Raw genomic sequence first — 15608 nt, 5'->3', positions numbered from 1 at the left:
CCTCTGTAAACCTCATTTCATGAGGCATAAGGGAGCGGTTGACAAAGGCTTCCCTTGTCGACCAATCCGCGTCTTGACTCGCGCACTGTGCCGACGATCAGCTGAGCCGGCAAAGCACGGCGGCCATTTTTATTTTAATGAAGCCTGGGATATTTAAATACCTGCTTCATTGACTATGTCAAGTAGCCTATTTTACATGCCACTGTCAGTAGAGGCATGCAGTCTAGACATACCCTTAGAGACTAACCAAAATATATAGATAGTAACATGAGCTTTTGTGGACATAACCCACTTCCTTAGATGACAAATATCAAGAAGTGGGTTGTGCCCATAAAGCTCATGATTTATATATTTTGGTTGGTCTCTACAATGCTATAGGACCATTGTTGTTTAAGTTTTTTTTAGTTATAGACTAACACGGCTACCCCTCTCAGACAATAACAATTGTTTTCCTTTACTGCTTTCAAAGGGCCAGATTCGGCTCACAGTTATGCCTGAAGCGGTGGTGCATGTCGACTTTACTGAGGAGATCTATCATCACCCTGCTAATGTAGAGTTTGCTTACATGCCACCCCCCAAAAATCAGCACACGTTTCAATACAGAAACAATGAAAAGACTCACGTCAGCACCCTACTTTTCTTCATCTCGCTCATTTCTTGATCAAGGTTAGCCTTCTGTGACCTGCTTTGAAGTAAAGGCCTCTTTGATGATTGCCTTGTTGGCAATCTGCTGAGATCGTCCCCTTTTCAGTACCAAGCTGTCTCCATAGGTGCTGGAACTAATGATGCTGGGGTACAGCGGCATCCCCCTGGCTTGAAGCGGTTTCCATCTGATACAGAGTTTCCAGTTTGGTTCAATGACTCTCAGCACCCCCCCTATACAAATTGTTCATGGCCTTTCCCTCCATCAAATGTCAGTTCGCAGCATGGTGGGAAATGTGACAGCTAGGTGCTTTTGTCACTTTTTAAGCAGAAGTGACATGCAAAAAAGATTTATTTAGTCCTGGATGGCAAAAGGACACCATCTTAGCACCCCTGAACACTTTCATCTTCCAGTAAAGTATCAACAAGATTTTGCTCTGCAGAAGTTCTAGGCTCTTTTGGTTTGTTTAATTCAGTATCTAAGTGCTTCCCCATCTAACAGATGTAGACTTTCTAAAAATGCAAGTTGATTTAGAACTAAGTCAGGACCCCACTATTCTCAACATCAGACCATAACATTGTAAATTATATTTTCATTGCAAAATGGTGACTCTAGATAAGTAAAATAAATAGATGAGATGTGAAGGGTTAAACAAGCATCACTTTGCTACTTTCAAGAACCTCTCTGCTACCCCCTTGCTCAGTGGAAGATCCAGAGAGAGTAGTAAAAGCTTCTGTGACTCAGATTTCTATTGATATTAACAAGGATGCAGATGTAACAGAGTCTAATGTTGTTATCCAAACACAATGCAGATGCCTGTGAAACATTTGGACTGCTGATTGCTTTTGATCAGGACAGAGTCCTTGGCCAGCTGTTAGCATCGTAACAGGAATAGGATAATTCCTGATCACAAGGCACTGTCACAAAACACTATATCTGGCCTCTTGCTTCACTTTCGAAGCCACTGTGTGCAATGTTACTCATCAGGTGTAGAAATGTATAGGATATTTCAGTGGGAGAGCTCAAAACTCATTTGCTATCTTTCTACTTTTGCTCTAAACACTGAGTGAAATTTGTCTCCTTTCTCCCTGTTCCCCCGTTACTAAAACACTCATGCCAAATATATTCACTGTACTCTGATAAAGAATGCATGGACCATATTAGGTGGGGCCAGGAATACTTAATCTTTGGAAAAGCCAACATACATTGAACAATGGAGACAATCCAGTGTTTTCCAGCTTGGAGGCATGTAGCATTCTCTGCAAGAGCTCATTAAATCTTAAATATCAAATAAATGAATCATATAGGGAAACAATAGGAAGAAAACCTGTTCTATATTTTTAGGCATCTTAAGTGAAACCAGACCTGGCCTTGAACTTCCTTTGTGGTCCAGGTGGAAGCTTCTTGTCCTAAGAAACTAATGAGAATGTACAAAGAGCTTTCTTCAGCCCAGCAACCCCCGTTCAGGATCACAGCTGCCTTCCCAGTTTGAAAGCTTTCCTCCTCTTGTTATACAACTTATGGGAAGGAAGCAGAGGTTGTTATTGCTACAGTCAGCTTGGGCTTTTGATAATGTTAAGCTGTTTAGGTTGGATCCGAAGCCTGACTTTGTTGAAAACCATATGGTGCTTAAACAGTGTTACTGCCTTGTGATTCCATGGGACGGAACACAGCCAAATTCTACAATAGCTGTAAAATTACCAAAGCTGTGAATTTAATGAAGAAAGAAGAGATTAAAGAAGTTCTGGCTTTGCTGGCAAAGACGTGACTGAATGTGGGAATGCCCAGGGGCGTCGGATAGTCTATCTGCAATAAATTACAGGAGCAAATTCAGGTACAGGTCTAACTTGTCAGCTTCAAGGAATGAGAACACTCACGGAAATGAAAAGTCCATGACCCTTAACATATACAGCCAAGTTTGTAGGATCCCTGTCATGATAAACCTCTTGCGTCTCTTTTCCTATGGGTACAACAACATTTATATTTCTCATCTTTGCCCTGTTGTACAGCATCTGTGAACTAAGGACCATGTCTTTAGTTGGTGTAGAACCATCGAAGTCCAGTCAACTTTCCCCAGATGAGGATCTAGTCCCAGGAGTTCACGTAGGTGCCACTTCCTATCCCAAAGATGGCTACATTTTGGTGGTGCCATATGTACTTTGTACAAAACCTTGGGACCCTTTAGGATAAAAAGGTGCTACAACTGTGAAATAATATTAACTATACGAGAACTGTATGCACCAGTAGCCTGGAATCATTCCCCATACATGCAGAGAAGAAAAAAAAAAAAAACAATCCAAGTTTCCTGCAAGTTAATGAGGAATATGGAAATCATTTCCCCCCGACGTGCCCAGGATCACGTGTTACATTTATGGCCACATCAAGGATTTAAAACAATTTAAAATGCATTTTCAAACATCTCTTTACATTTTGTTCTATTCATCTTAATGAAAGGCAAAGCTGCTGGAGCGTACATGGCACTGCGGGGAAAATTGTGTTTCAGAACAGGGGGACTGGGCTGCCAAAGTCTTGGTCTTCCAGGTGTTCATCACTTTAGCAGCCTTATGGTGAATTTGATCGCAAAGGACAGGGAGTCTTAGGCCCCAGTTCTACAATGGGATCTATAGGAGTGGATCCTTTTCCCCACCCAGAGCCCCACTAGTGGCAATGTAGAACTCAGACAACGGCTGAGTGGCATTTACACTGTGAGTCTGCCCACCCTGCAGCTGGGAGAATGCTTCCCAGCCCAGGTAGACAGACCTATGCTAACTCCGCTAGTCCAGTCAATAGTGGTGTAGCCCTAATAGCACACGTGGCTACAGGGGCGGATGAGAATTCTGCGGAGCCCACGGCAGCACAATTTCACGGGGCTCCCCCTTTAGAGAAAAAATAGGAAAAAAGTGTCAAATGCGCAAATTGAAGGCTAGTTTCATATTAAAGGTGAATTGGGTAAATTTGATAGAAACTTAATTTAGTTGGATAATTTTTATTTTAATTATATTGTAAATCATTCTTAAACAAAATTCTGCATTAATAATTAAAAATGTTCATTTGTATTTAAGTCTATTATAGCTATCTAGATCTTTTGGCAGCACATTCTTCAATTATGTCATTAAAGTCCATTTCTTTACACAGTTTGTTTTCAATCGATATAATCAAAAAACCTACAAAATGCTCCTGGCTCATAGTAGATCTTAAGTAATTCTTTATTAGTTTCAATTTTTCCATAATACCTTTTAGACTGAGATTACATTCTTCAAATTTTATTTTTTTCTTTAATTTCTGGCTTCCCGACAAATATTTTCTACCTGCGTCTCTCGCTCTGCTAGTCATTTTATAATTTGGGGTTGTGGGTGAATTTACACTTATAAAATTGTTACTTATCTGTAAAAAACAGAGCGAGTGACATGGCACATGCACCACGGACACAGCTGACAGTAGCACGTGCGCAAATCAGTTTCAATCCATCACCCGTTGCATATTCACATTACTTCATTACACGTTTCACATATCAATATTAAATGTTCGTTATTAAAAAAAAACTAGCCAATAGCCCATCATAAGACGGTATTTTTGAGTCTCTCCTCCATGTCTCTCTCTCTCTCTCATCCTCCTCCTACTGTCTCCCCCATCTCTCTCTCAGCTCTCGTCTGCCTCCTACCTCTCTCTCCGTCTCTCTCTTTCTCTTCTCCCCCTCCTGCCTCTCACTCTCTCTTTCTCTTCTCCTCCCCCTTCTGCCTCTCACTCCCTCTTTCTCTTCTCCCCTTCCTACTTCTCACTCGCAGAGCCCAAACAGCCGTTTGCACTGCTTGCTCCCACGCTGCGGCTCAGCTGAGTGGTGCAGAACTCAGCTGACTCATAGACTTTAAGGTCAGAAGGGACCATTACGATCATCTAGTCTGACCCCCTGCACAGTACAGGTCACAGAATCTCACCCACCCCCTCCTAGAATAATCTTCTCACCTATCTCTCAGATATTGAAGCCTTCAAATACTTTGAAGCCCCCAAGATGCAGAGAATCCTCCAGCTGTGATCTGTGTCCCATGGTACAGAGGAAAGTGAAAAACCTCCAGGGCCTCCGCCAATCTACCCTGGAGGAAAATTCCTTCCCGACCCCAAATATGGCGATCAGCTAAACCCTGAGCATGTGGGCAAGACTCACCAGCCAGACACCCAGAAAGTTCTCTATAGTAACTCCTATCACCCCTCCAGCTGAGCACCACGGCGGGAGGTGAAGGCGGGGCGGGGCGGTGACATACACGGCCGGGGGCAGGACCTGGAGCCTCTGTCACGCCCTTCGCCTCCCACCATGGCGCTCAGCTGAATTCTGCGTGGGAGCAAGCAGCACAAGCAGCTGTTTGGGCCTCGTGCTGCACCCTCATGCTGCACAGGGAGCGTGGGGCCCAAACAGCCGCTTGCTCCACGCAGCAGCTCGGCGTGAGGCCTATTGAAGTGCGGGCTAGCCTGAGCCTGAGCTGCTAACAGGACATACCCAGGAGATCCAGGAGGTTGAACAGCGAAACTAGAATTTATTTGCAAATTTATCACTATCAGCTTAGCACTGAATAAGGATCTCAACTGGTTAACGCATTACAAAGGCAATTTCCCCTCTCCGGATATTCCCATCTCCACACCAAATGCTGAGAAGGCCCCACTTCCATGTTGACTTAATTAGCTTCATTAACACAAGCAACTTCTTCCTTATTTATACCCCTGCTTCTGTAACTTCTACTCAATTCATCTGATGAAGTGGGTTTTACCCACAAAAACTTATGCCTTAATAGCTCTGTTAGTCTCTGAGGGTATGTCTACACTACCCCCCTAGTTCGAACTAGGGGGGTAATGTAGTCATTCGGAGTTGCAAATGAAGCCCGGGATTTGAATTTCCCGGGCTTCATTTGCATGATGCTGGCCGGCACCATTTTAAATGCCGGCTACACGCGGCACGGACTAGCTAGTTCGGATTAGGCTTCCTATTCCAAACTAGCTGTACACCTACCCTAACATGTGGCTCAGGATAACCATGTGAATGAACCTTAATTCTCCTTCTTCAGCCAGCCTGAAAGAGGAAGGGGGAAGACGAAACCCTATACCAATGCCTGCAATGCCATCACTATACAACTCCAATATCTTAACATCCAGCATCAGGGACTTCTGTGTGCCTGCATTTAAATAAAGAAAAAGGATATGCCTACTGGCACAGCAGATGGAAGACAAGGAAGAACCATGACTGGAATCCCAACTCCAGAACCCATCAAAGCAAACAATCGTATCCTTTAAAAAGATATATAACCCCCAGACTAGGTCATTAGGACTTTGTGTCAATCAGCTAGCCCCATTGAGGTCACTGCATCTATGCTGATTTACATCAGCTGTGATTTACATAGCTCATTCTCTGTTACAGAAGTGAAACTGCGCAGTCCCAAATCTAACATTGGAAACAGAAATCTGGAGAGCCTCTCCCAAGCTATGAAGACACGATATTTCAAAGTGTTTGAATGAGAAAGAAAGAAATACACATATTCCCCTTAGAGAGTTAAGATTCCGATCCACAGTATGGGAAAAACCTTTTCCCACATAGAGCTAACTTGGTGTTTTGTCATCTGTGAAGTTTGAGAGCAGTAATTTCCTCCTGGGCATTTGCAATCTGTCTTATAGGCGCTGTTCTCAGACACACATAGTGGTGTCAGACAGCAATAGCAGAGCAGATTTGGAATGGCACCCATGTTTATGCTCCAGAGCGGAACATTTGACTAGCAAAATAAAATAGTGGGAATCTTCTTAAATCCAAGGGACCAACTCCATCAGTTTACACCAGCTGAAAATCAAGTCAATATATGGAAATCTAGCACAGACTTCACAGCAGTGTCTTTGGCTGCCAGTCTAAAAGAACATGGGTCATATTTTCAAAAACACATGAAGGTACATTTACACAGGAAATGTTGGCTTTCCAGTTTCACCTCTTTTGTTCTACTTCCCCTTCCTCCTGTCCTAGGACACCAATACTATCTGAAGCCTGGAGAACACACACTTTCATCAGCACATTTTCTGGTACGTGAAATCCTAAAGCTTTCATTTGGATTGTTTAAATGCCTCCTAAAATTCCCCTCACACCACATCTGTGCCCTTCTACTATGCCCAACCTCAACTGGGGTAGAAGAGTATCTAAGGCAGTGTTTCTTAAACTATGTTCTGCGGAACACTGGAGTTCTGTGAACAACTCACAGGTGTGCAATGACCTCTTCTTTGTTTTTGTCTTTTTTTGTCTGACTTTTTTTTTGAAGAAAATTTTCATAGGTATTCTGCATAAAAAACTATTATTGTTTGGTGTTCCGTGGTCTCAAAAAGTTTAAGAAACACTGATCTAAGGTAACTCTCTCCAAGAGGACTAGGCCATATAAGGGCAAAGAACAGGCCCCAAAACACAGAGGAACTTGGAAGTGGACCTAAGGCAGGTCTGTTGCTGGCAAGATATCTCTGGAAACACTCAGACCTGCTGCCTAAGCCCCCAGCCTCGTCATACAAACAAGTGACATTCCATTGGCCTGTAACAGATTCAGAGATTAAGGCCAAAAGGGACCACTGTGACCAACTAGTTCAACCCCCTGTATAACGCCGGCCATAGACCTTCCCTAAAATACTTCCTGGAGCAGAGCTTTTATGAAAAAACAACCATTCAATCTTGATTTTAAAAAATTGCCAGTAATGGAGAAACTAACACAACCCTTGGTAAATTGTTTCAATAGTTAGTTGCCCTTACAGCTGAGCAGAAACACCTTAAGGTTTTTCTTAGGTTTGTCCATGCTGATGTAACACCAACAGGCGGAACCGAAACTAGGACCGCTGGAGCTTAGTGCACTAGCCTCTACAGCTTGAGCTAAAAGCCAGCTGACTTGCAATTAATGCTGTAGAGGAAACTCAGTCTCTCTCTCTGTAAGTGGTCTAAGTGCCACTACATGGGACAGGAAACCACACCCAGCAGGTGTGTGGGTTATACTGGCTCATTTGAACAGACAGCTTGGTTGGGCTGCATTCTGGATTCCTGGAGGAATTCTTCTTTCACCCCAAGAGTTAAGGTACAGAAATTTTATGAAGACCTACTAAATGATTTCAGTCTCCATCTACCCACAAAGAACAAACACATTCAGTGTTGTTAACCTACTAATTAAAGTCTGGTTGGAACATAAATTAGAATGATTACTAATGCTGCCGTCATTCTGGGTTGGTCAGTCTTTCCATTCTAAACTCCTCCCTGTGTCAAATGAGCCAAAACTTGGTCATAAAAATATGACACTAGGCTAAAGCCTTGAGAGAGAAAACAAAATACAAGTCTAGAGCTGAGGCCTTAATTTGAGTTGGGAGTGGAGGAAAGGTTTGGTTGTTTTTAGGGACTGGAAGGGGCAAATTAGAAACCCTTCAAAGATCTGTTTGAATCGTAACCAATTGCTCAATTGGCTTTAAATAGAGATTTTTTGGCTAATTTTGCATAATATGCTTGAAATGCTTTTGACACAGCAGAACAAAAAAACAACAACAACAAAAAAAGAGAGCGAAATAATTAGGTTTCTATGTCAGCCACTCCGGAAAAAGAAAATGTGTACTCTTTTTGCATGTGACATTCAATGGACTAAATTCATCCATGGTGGAACTCCACATCTGTGGGCAACCAGCTTAACAGAAGAGGTCTCCGTGATAGCCCCTAATAACTCCTTGCTCCCTCAGTGCAGCCTATCAGGCAAAAATGTGCCGAGTAAAACAGATTTAATCCACATTTCAACATGTATTCATGCAAGTAAAACAAAACAAGAAGTCAAAGTATGTACCAACAATTTTTTCCATCCACAGTTAAGAAATATCTTTTCCCTTAACATTAAGAAGAAAATCAATAAAAAAAATGGTGCTCTCTGGGAACATGATGAGTTGAATGCAAAACCTCCACCAAAAGAGTCAGAAATCAGGGATGAAATCTTTGCCCCATTGAGGTCAATTAGCATAATTCCAGTTATTTCAGCAGGGCCAAGATTTCAGTCTAGGTCTCAAAGCAGCCTGTCTCCTTCTTGGTTTTTCAATGTTGTTAAACCCTAATTTTATGCATAATGGGTGTTGGTGAACAGACAATTTTGAGTCCATACTCTATATTAATCAAAAATAAATGTGTCTTATTTATAAAAGATTAGTCTATCCACTCATGGAAGAGACCAAATACCATGTAATTTAAGTGATAAAACAATGCTCAAATAGTGAATTCCAATTACAGGTTGAACCTCTGTAGTCCAGGACCCTCTAGCTGAGCAACATCCATGGTCCATCAACATCCATGATGTTAGTTAGCTGGATGTCCACTTATCATGGGTGCGGCCAAGTTTCCCGTAGTCCCACCAGTCCTAGTGTAACCCACACACCTAGAGCGATGCAACTGACATCTAGACCACAGCAACAGCTAAGATCGAGAGACCTCTACAGCATGGATTGGGAATCAGCTGGCTTTTAGCTCAGAAGGTAGAGGCTCCTATACTCAGCTCCAGAGATCCCAGGTTCAAATCCTCCTGGTGGTGGTTACAAGAGCTTTCAGTATTCTGTGCTGTTATTTAGCTCTAAATGTCTTAAGAGCCCAGGAACCAGTGGAAGTATTGATAATGCTGCTAGACAATACTGATCTCCTGTGGTTTGGCAAATTCTCTGGTTCAGCAGCAGTCAGGTCCCAAGGGTGCTGGACTAGAGAGGTTTATCCGTGTACTAGATCATGTGAATACTCATTGCAGACAGTCATAAGTTCTTAAATTCTAATTTTTCTACAATTTCTAATAGTCAACGACTGCATCATGTAACTGACCAGATTTGACAACTAGCATGCAGGGGAAATACCTGGATAAAAATTGTTCCCACATTGATAACCACCTCTGAACCAAAGCTAGAAACTTAGCTCAGGCTCCAGACATTTTGTCTATGTCCAGTCAAGAAAAGCACTGTGCTGGAAAACATGACTTAACACGGTATCAGACATCACTGTCCCTATCTACACTTTATGTTAAGTCATGCTAAACACTGCATTGCTTACAATGTTTGTTAATATTTTCTGGCACTGCTTTTTTCTCAGGTCAGATTCCCGTAGGAGGTTGGAAAGTTCACAATGGTGGTGATTTTTTAAAAAAAAGCCAGATAATTCCAAATTAATGATCAGCTCCTGTACTGAACATTTGCTGAGCCAATACAAAGTACATAGAAATAGCTTCCCAGAATTGGTGATTGTTTCTTTTCTGCCTACAGCTGCTTCTTGGCTTACGAGATGCTATTTCTGGAAGCACTCTTGCAGAAAGTCCCGTTTATGGAAATTATGTTTCATAGCAGGGGAGAGCTAGTGAATTGGGCAGGTGCTAGTACGGCATTATAAGGGTGAGGTGGCATTTTAAATGTCAACAACGAGGAAATATTTTCCAGTGATGCAAGCTTTAAGAAGTTGCATTTCATGGGTCACTGGAGAACTATTTATCATGAAGGCACAGAACCCTCCACCTAGATCAGAGGGAGGCGACAGGACATTGTACAAACACTACTTACATTGAGGACATTTTTTCTCCTTTCCTACTTTGCCTCCCATGTCGCTCCCCTCCAGTCTATCCAAAGCACTGTACCTAACTCCCTTTTCTTGATCCCCTCCTGGACCATGTCTCTCCTGTTTTCTCTGGATTCCACTCTCCATCCTCAAGATTCTGCATAATTCTCACTCTGCTTCCATGTCTTCCTACTTCCACTCCCATCATGCAGCATCCCCACCCCTCCCTGCTCCATTTGTACCCTTCTTCTCTATCCTTGGTGGTCTCTTCTACCTTGCCCCTCACAGGGCTGGCCCACAACATTTTGGCACCTGAGGCAGGGAGCTCAAATGATGCCCCTACGCCCCCTTTTCTCCTGCCTGTCTGTTATGTCTCTCGTGCCCTCCTTCCTCCAGCACAGCACTCCCCCATCTCTGTGCATCTAGAGCAGAGAGAATACATACGCACCAGCAGCAGACACAATTTTCTACACTCTGGCTCCTAGTGGCGCCCCTCCCACAGTCTGGCACCTGAGGCAGCAGCCTCAGTTTGCCTCATAGTAAGGCCAGCCCTGGCCCCTCATTGCCAAAGCAGCCAACCTCTTGCAGTCACCTCCCTTCATAAAACCTGCTTCTCCTGCAGGCCCCAATAACATTGCCCCACCGTGTTAAAGATGATGCCGTGGCCATGTTGCACTAAGACAGAAAAAGAAAGAAACACCTGGCAGCACTGTCAGATCAGTGGCGTTTCAAGTGTGCAGTGTTGGACTCTACTAGGTAAGCTCTGCGGGGTCTGCCTGTGAATTTGGAGCAATGCTGTGCCCTGCATAATGCTGGAGGTTCCTCAAACATCACGATTCACAAGTCCCACCACCCCCATAGAAGCCAGAGAGTGGCTCATCCTACAGGGTAAGGGCAGGCCCTGTCAGATGGGGGGTCGAGGAGGATCATTTGGCCCAGGCCTCCGGAGACAAAGAGCCCTCAAATGTTGACGTTTTTCTACCAAGTCATTTCCAGTATTATACACCTTGCAATTATAATAGAGACAACAAAAGAAGTGATACACACACCTACAAAAAACTGATTTAAATCATCGCAGGACCGAGGGCCTTCGCCAATTTTTTGGTCACACTGGGATTTTCATCGGCATGACTGGAGACTGGAGTAACTTCTGTGATTACTGACTCTACATTATGAAATGCAGTTTACCGTATTTGTATAGTTTAGAGGTTTTGAAAGTTGTAATAAATTCTATCACTGTAAAGTGATTTTGCTTGGTCTGAAGTTGAGTATAATCTTTAAATCAGATGTTCATGTATGCTTAGGAGATTTTTGTATTCCTGTTTTTTCTTATGTGTCTGCATATACAATAATCATATACGGCTCAGCTGGAAGCTACTTCTTCATCCAGTTTTAGATTCACATTTAAAGGCTTTTTTGTGATGATAAACTTAATTCTAGTTGTTTATTAACCTTTATATCTAATCTGGCAATCACCCCGTGTTCATATTCATAATAATGCTCCAATTATTAGAGGATTTTAATAACGGGAACATGTTAGCAGATGACATTTCAAGACTTTGAAATAAGGCTATAAGGGCCGTAGTAAATAACACTCCCAAACCATTGTTATAGAATATTCACTGTGAACTATATACAATTAAAAAAAATGTTGTGTAACTAATAGCCTTTAGTGAATTAATGTATTGTGTGTTACTGTGTTTTAAAGGAACTCCTTTATAAAAATGAAGCAAAGAATTGAAAGTGGTAGAAGTAAGAGACAGTGAAAGCAACAAACTGAAGCAGCAGTTAAAAGTTCAAAGCCAATAACATAGTTTCTTATAGACAAGACACCTCAGCCATTATACAGTGACCATACTGACAGTGACACTTCCAGTTCTGATGCTGAAAACTCTGTACTCCCCAAATGACATTTCAATGACATTCAGTGTCTCAAAATGAGGAGGTCATTAATCAAGACATAGAAATAGCAACAATAGGGATAAATACAGAAAATGATAACTGGAAAAAACTTGAGCACATATTGAATATCATTCTTTTTCTTTTCTGAACAGGGATTTGTCTTTGTTTGGTTCCAGTCAATGTATTAGCAATCCTACGAATGGAAACTTTTAGTATACTTGAGCTTCTTAGCAAGTATGACCCATTTTTATCACGTCATGTTAAGCGTGTCCGTGAATCACAAGAGAGCGGAAAACACATGCAAGTCCATTATCTGTCTACCAGAATACAAAACGTGTTTATTGAGCTGTGTGGAACATTTGTGCAAACAACAATTCTTGAAGAGATATGACATGCAAAGTACTTTCAATTATTATTAATGCGACTCCAGACTGTTCTCACAAAGAAGAGATAACCTTGGTTGTTCGATATGTTAAAATTTCAGGAAGTTCAAAGATTTCAATTGAAAAATGATTCATTTTGTTTGATAATTTCACACAAAAAATCTGGAAAAGAAATCGCCACTCGAGTAAAAAATTCTGGAAGGCTTCAAATCAAATTTTCAAGTCTGCATAGGCCAAGCCTATGACAATGGATCCAAATTGATGGGAAGTACAATGGAGTACAAGCAGTCCTCCTTGAGCAAAATCCAAACTGTATTTTCTCCAGTTGTGGCAACCACACAATAAGTCTTGTCGGCATTGATTGCGCTAAATCATGCAATGACACAATGACATACTTTGGAACAATCCAGAAATTGTACAACCTCTTCAGCAGCAGTCCTCGAAAGTGGAAAATTCTGAAGCAGCGTCTGCCTGTTTCCCTTCAAGAACATCGACAACGAGATGGTCAGCACAAATTGATGGTGTTAAACCAGTTGCACAGCATTTGGACTCTGAAAAAGGTTTTAAGTGAGCTTGAATCTCTTACTCTCACAGCACAGGCTTGCAATTTAGAAGTATACATTCAAATCTGAATGCATTTTAATGTTGTCCATGCGGATGAAGCTGCTAAAAATGATCCATGAAACTAATTTTGTAACTGAAGCATGCAGTGCTACAGTAGATGCTGAGAGGGATAACATTGAACGACTTCTTAAAGATATTCAAAAGATTTATGGTCAATGGGATGCAATTCTTTCTGAGTCCAAATCAGTAGCACAGGGTATTGACAATTTCATCTGAGTTTTCCACCAATCACAGCCTAACATCTCAATCTGAGGCAGAAAGGCACTTTTGATTCAATGTTTATGGGGGGTGGGTTTGTTTGTTTGTTACGATTGGCTCCATCAAATCTGGTCTTACACATCGATTTGAGTCACTGCGACAAATTTGTACCTTTTTTGGATTCCTTTGAGAGTTCAGAGAACGAAGTGATGAAGATCGATAGTCAGAGATTTCAAGAGGTCTCTGTGATGAGATCATCTTCCTGAAATGTATACATTCCACCAACTTTTAAATCAGACTGCAAGCCAAAAGAACTGCTTCAAAAAATATTCGATCCGTGCCTGTTGACTATTTCCTAACATCACAATTGCATATTTAGCAAGTTAAAACAAGAACTATCATTATTTTATAGTGGAACAAGAGTACTTGAATGGCCTCACACTTCTTAACATTAGCAGTAATGTTGCACATAAATTAGATTTTTCTTCAATTATAAACAAGTTTTCACGCAACAAAGCCAGAAAAGCATTGCTAAAATGAAGAGTTTTGCTTGCAGTGGAAACTCACAATTAAAGTTATATTTTTAATATACATGCTAGTGGTACCATGACATAATGGTTAATAAATAAATGTCTCCAGTGTTCATTTTCATATATTCTTTTAGGTTTAGAATGACCCTGTTGATGAGAAATTAGATGTGTCAGGGCCCTGGGGAGGGGTTGGGGTGGGGCCTATAAAATAAAATTGGCTCAGGCCTCTGTCATTCTGAGAGAGGGCCTGGGTAGGGATAGCCCCCTTCCCCCCCAACAGGTTTTTGAAGCACTCACCTTCCTTTGTGTTGGAAAAGCTTTTTTCAGTCACGATTTTCACTTGTGGATTTGCAGCCTTGTGGATTTTCCTCTTCCAAGGAGCTCAGCCCAAGGAGGGACATCACACATTTTAGACATTGTTCTCTAGTAACAAAACTCCATTTGTCCAAAGGGGGCAGTAGAGGGAATTACTCCATAACCAAGGCTTTTCCTAGAAGAAAAGGAAGATAAGTGAGTCTGCAGAACCTGTTTGCATGAGGTGTTAGTGCACAGCAAGCCAGAATGTGAATCTACAACACACTAGCTTGTCATGCACTAAAGCCCCACTGCCATTGCTGCAGTGCACTAAAAGTTGAATGTTGCACTTTGCTGTTCCCTTATTGAGTGCGCTCAGATTAACTTACTGGCTTGCCATGGACTATTGTTCTATGTAGAGAAACCCTTATACTGTTAGCAGTATCTTGAGGGTAACTAGATCTGGAATGTATTGTTCTTGGCTCTATACAAACATGAAATGGAATATTATAATGCTCATGTAATGCTCTACGATGCCCACAAGAAGTGAGCTTAATCATTTGGGTAGGAAAATCGCTAGGACTTCCTCACTCCTCCCATTTCCTAGACTGTAAGTTCTTTAGGGCAGGGACAGCAAAGATCAACAACATGCAACATCAACAAATATTACACGGATCTGTGGAATAGAAAGTGTCACATCCAGGAAGTGCAGCACAGATGGTACAGTCCATCTCTGCTCCTTCCAGAGTCTGGGCTGCATGGAGGCCAAAATGGCCCCCCAAGCATAAGTCAACTTGGAGCAGCCCACCGACTGCTTTATGGCAGCTGTTCCAAGGCTTCGTAAGGGACTACAATCAGCATATCCCTATGCCCAGGGCTTGAGTGATGGGCAATATAGAACAGCTGTGCCCACTGACAGGGGCGGAATGTGTCTTTCTGGTTCCTGCATCAAAATTGTGCCACAAAATCTGGCGTAGTGAGGGGGAAACTGAAAAACCTAACATTTCGGTTTCCTGTGGGCATCCCAAGGCACTTGGGCTTCATTTTGCCAGCTGCACCAACATCACCCTGACATTATATATAAATCCTTTCCTTCCACCTCACAGTTCTAGGCAGCAATTTCCATCTCCCGTGTAGACACAGTGCTGGGAGGAGGGCACGCTGAAATATATTGCGGGTAGTCCTTCTGCACTTGTGAACACTGTAGCTTTATTAAGAGTGCCTGAAAAAGTATTTGCTATGCTGACAGCAGACAGATGTGCTTTAACAGAACATCCTGATGTTTCCCTTCCCTCCTCATGACCCCAGGATGTCTAGAAAGAGTTTCCAGTCTAACGCTCCCCCAAAGTACTAGAGACTAAGAACCACATGGGTGTTAGACTGGAATGGCCTATTTAACACCTTTTGATGCCTTGTCTGCCCACCAGAGAGGGTAGCGACCGGACCACTCTGGATAGGGAGGCCTATCAGCCACAGAGTTT

At 42.3% G+C, this 15608-nt stretch overlaps 1 long non-coding RNA gene across 1 annotated transcript in view; it reads right to left on the bottom strand.

Annotated features, from left to right (window-relative positions):
* Positions 1-15608, bottom strand: part of LOC142828946 (uncharacterized) — a 175704-nt gene that overhangs the window by 18111 nt on the left and 141985 nt on the right. Inside the window, exon 3 of the long non-coding RNA XR_012903121.1 lies at positions 14131-14323. This is a non-coding gene — a long non-coding RNA (uncharacterized LOC142828946). The remainder of the gene's footprint in view (positions 1-14130; positions 14324-15608) is intronic.

The sequence above is a fragment of the Pelodiscus sinensis genome, chromosome 4 (genome assembly GCF_049634645.1).
Source record: "Pelodiscus sinensis isolate JC-2024 chromosome 4, ASM4963464v1, whole genome shotgun sequence".
NCBI lineage: Eukaryota > Metazoa > Chordata > Testudines > Trionychidae > Pelodiscus > Pelodiscus sinensis.
Note: the sequence above shows the minus strand (reverse complement) of the source record. Positions and strands in the feature narration are given on the sequence as shown.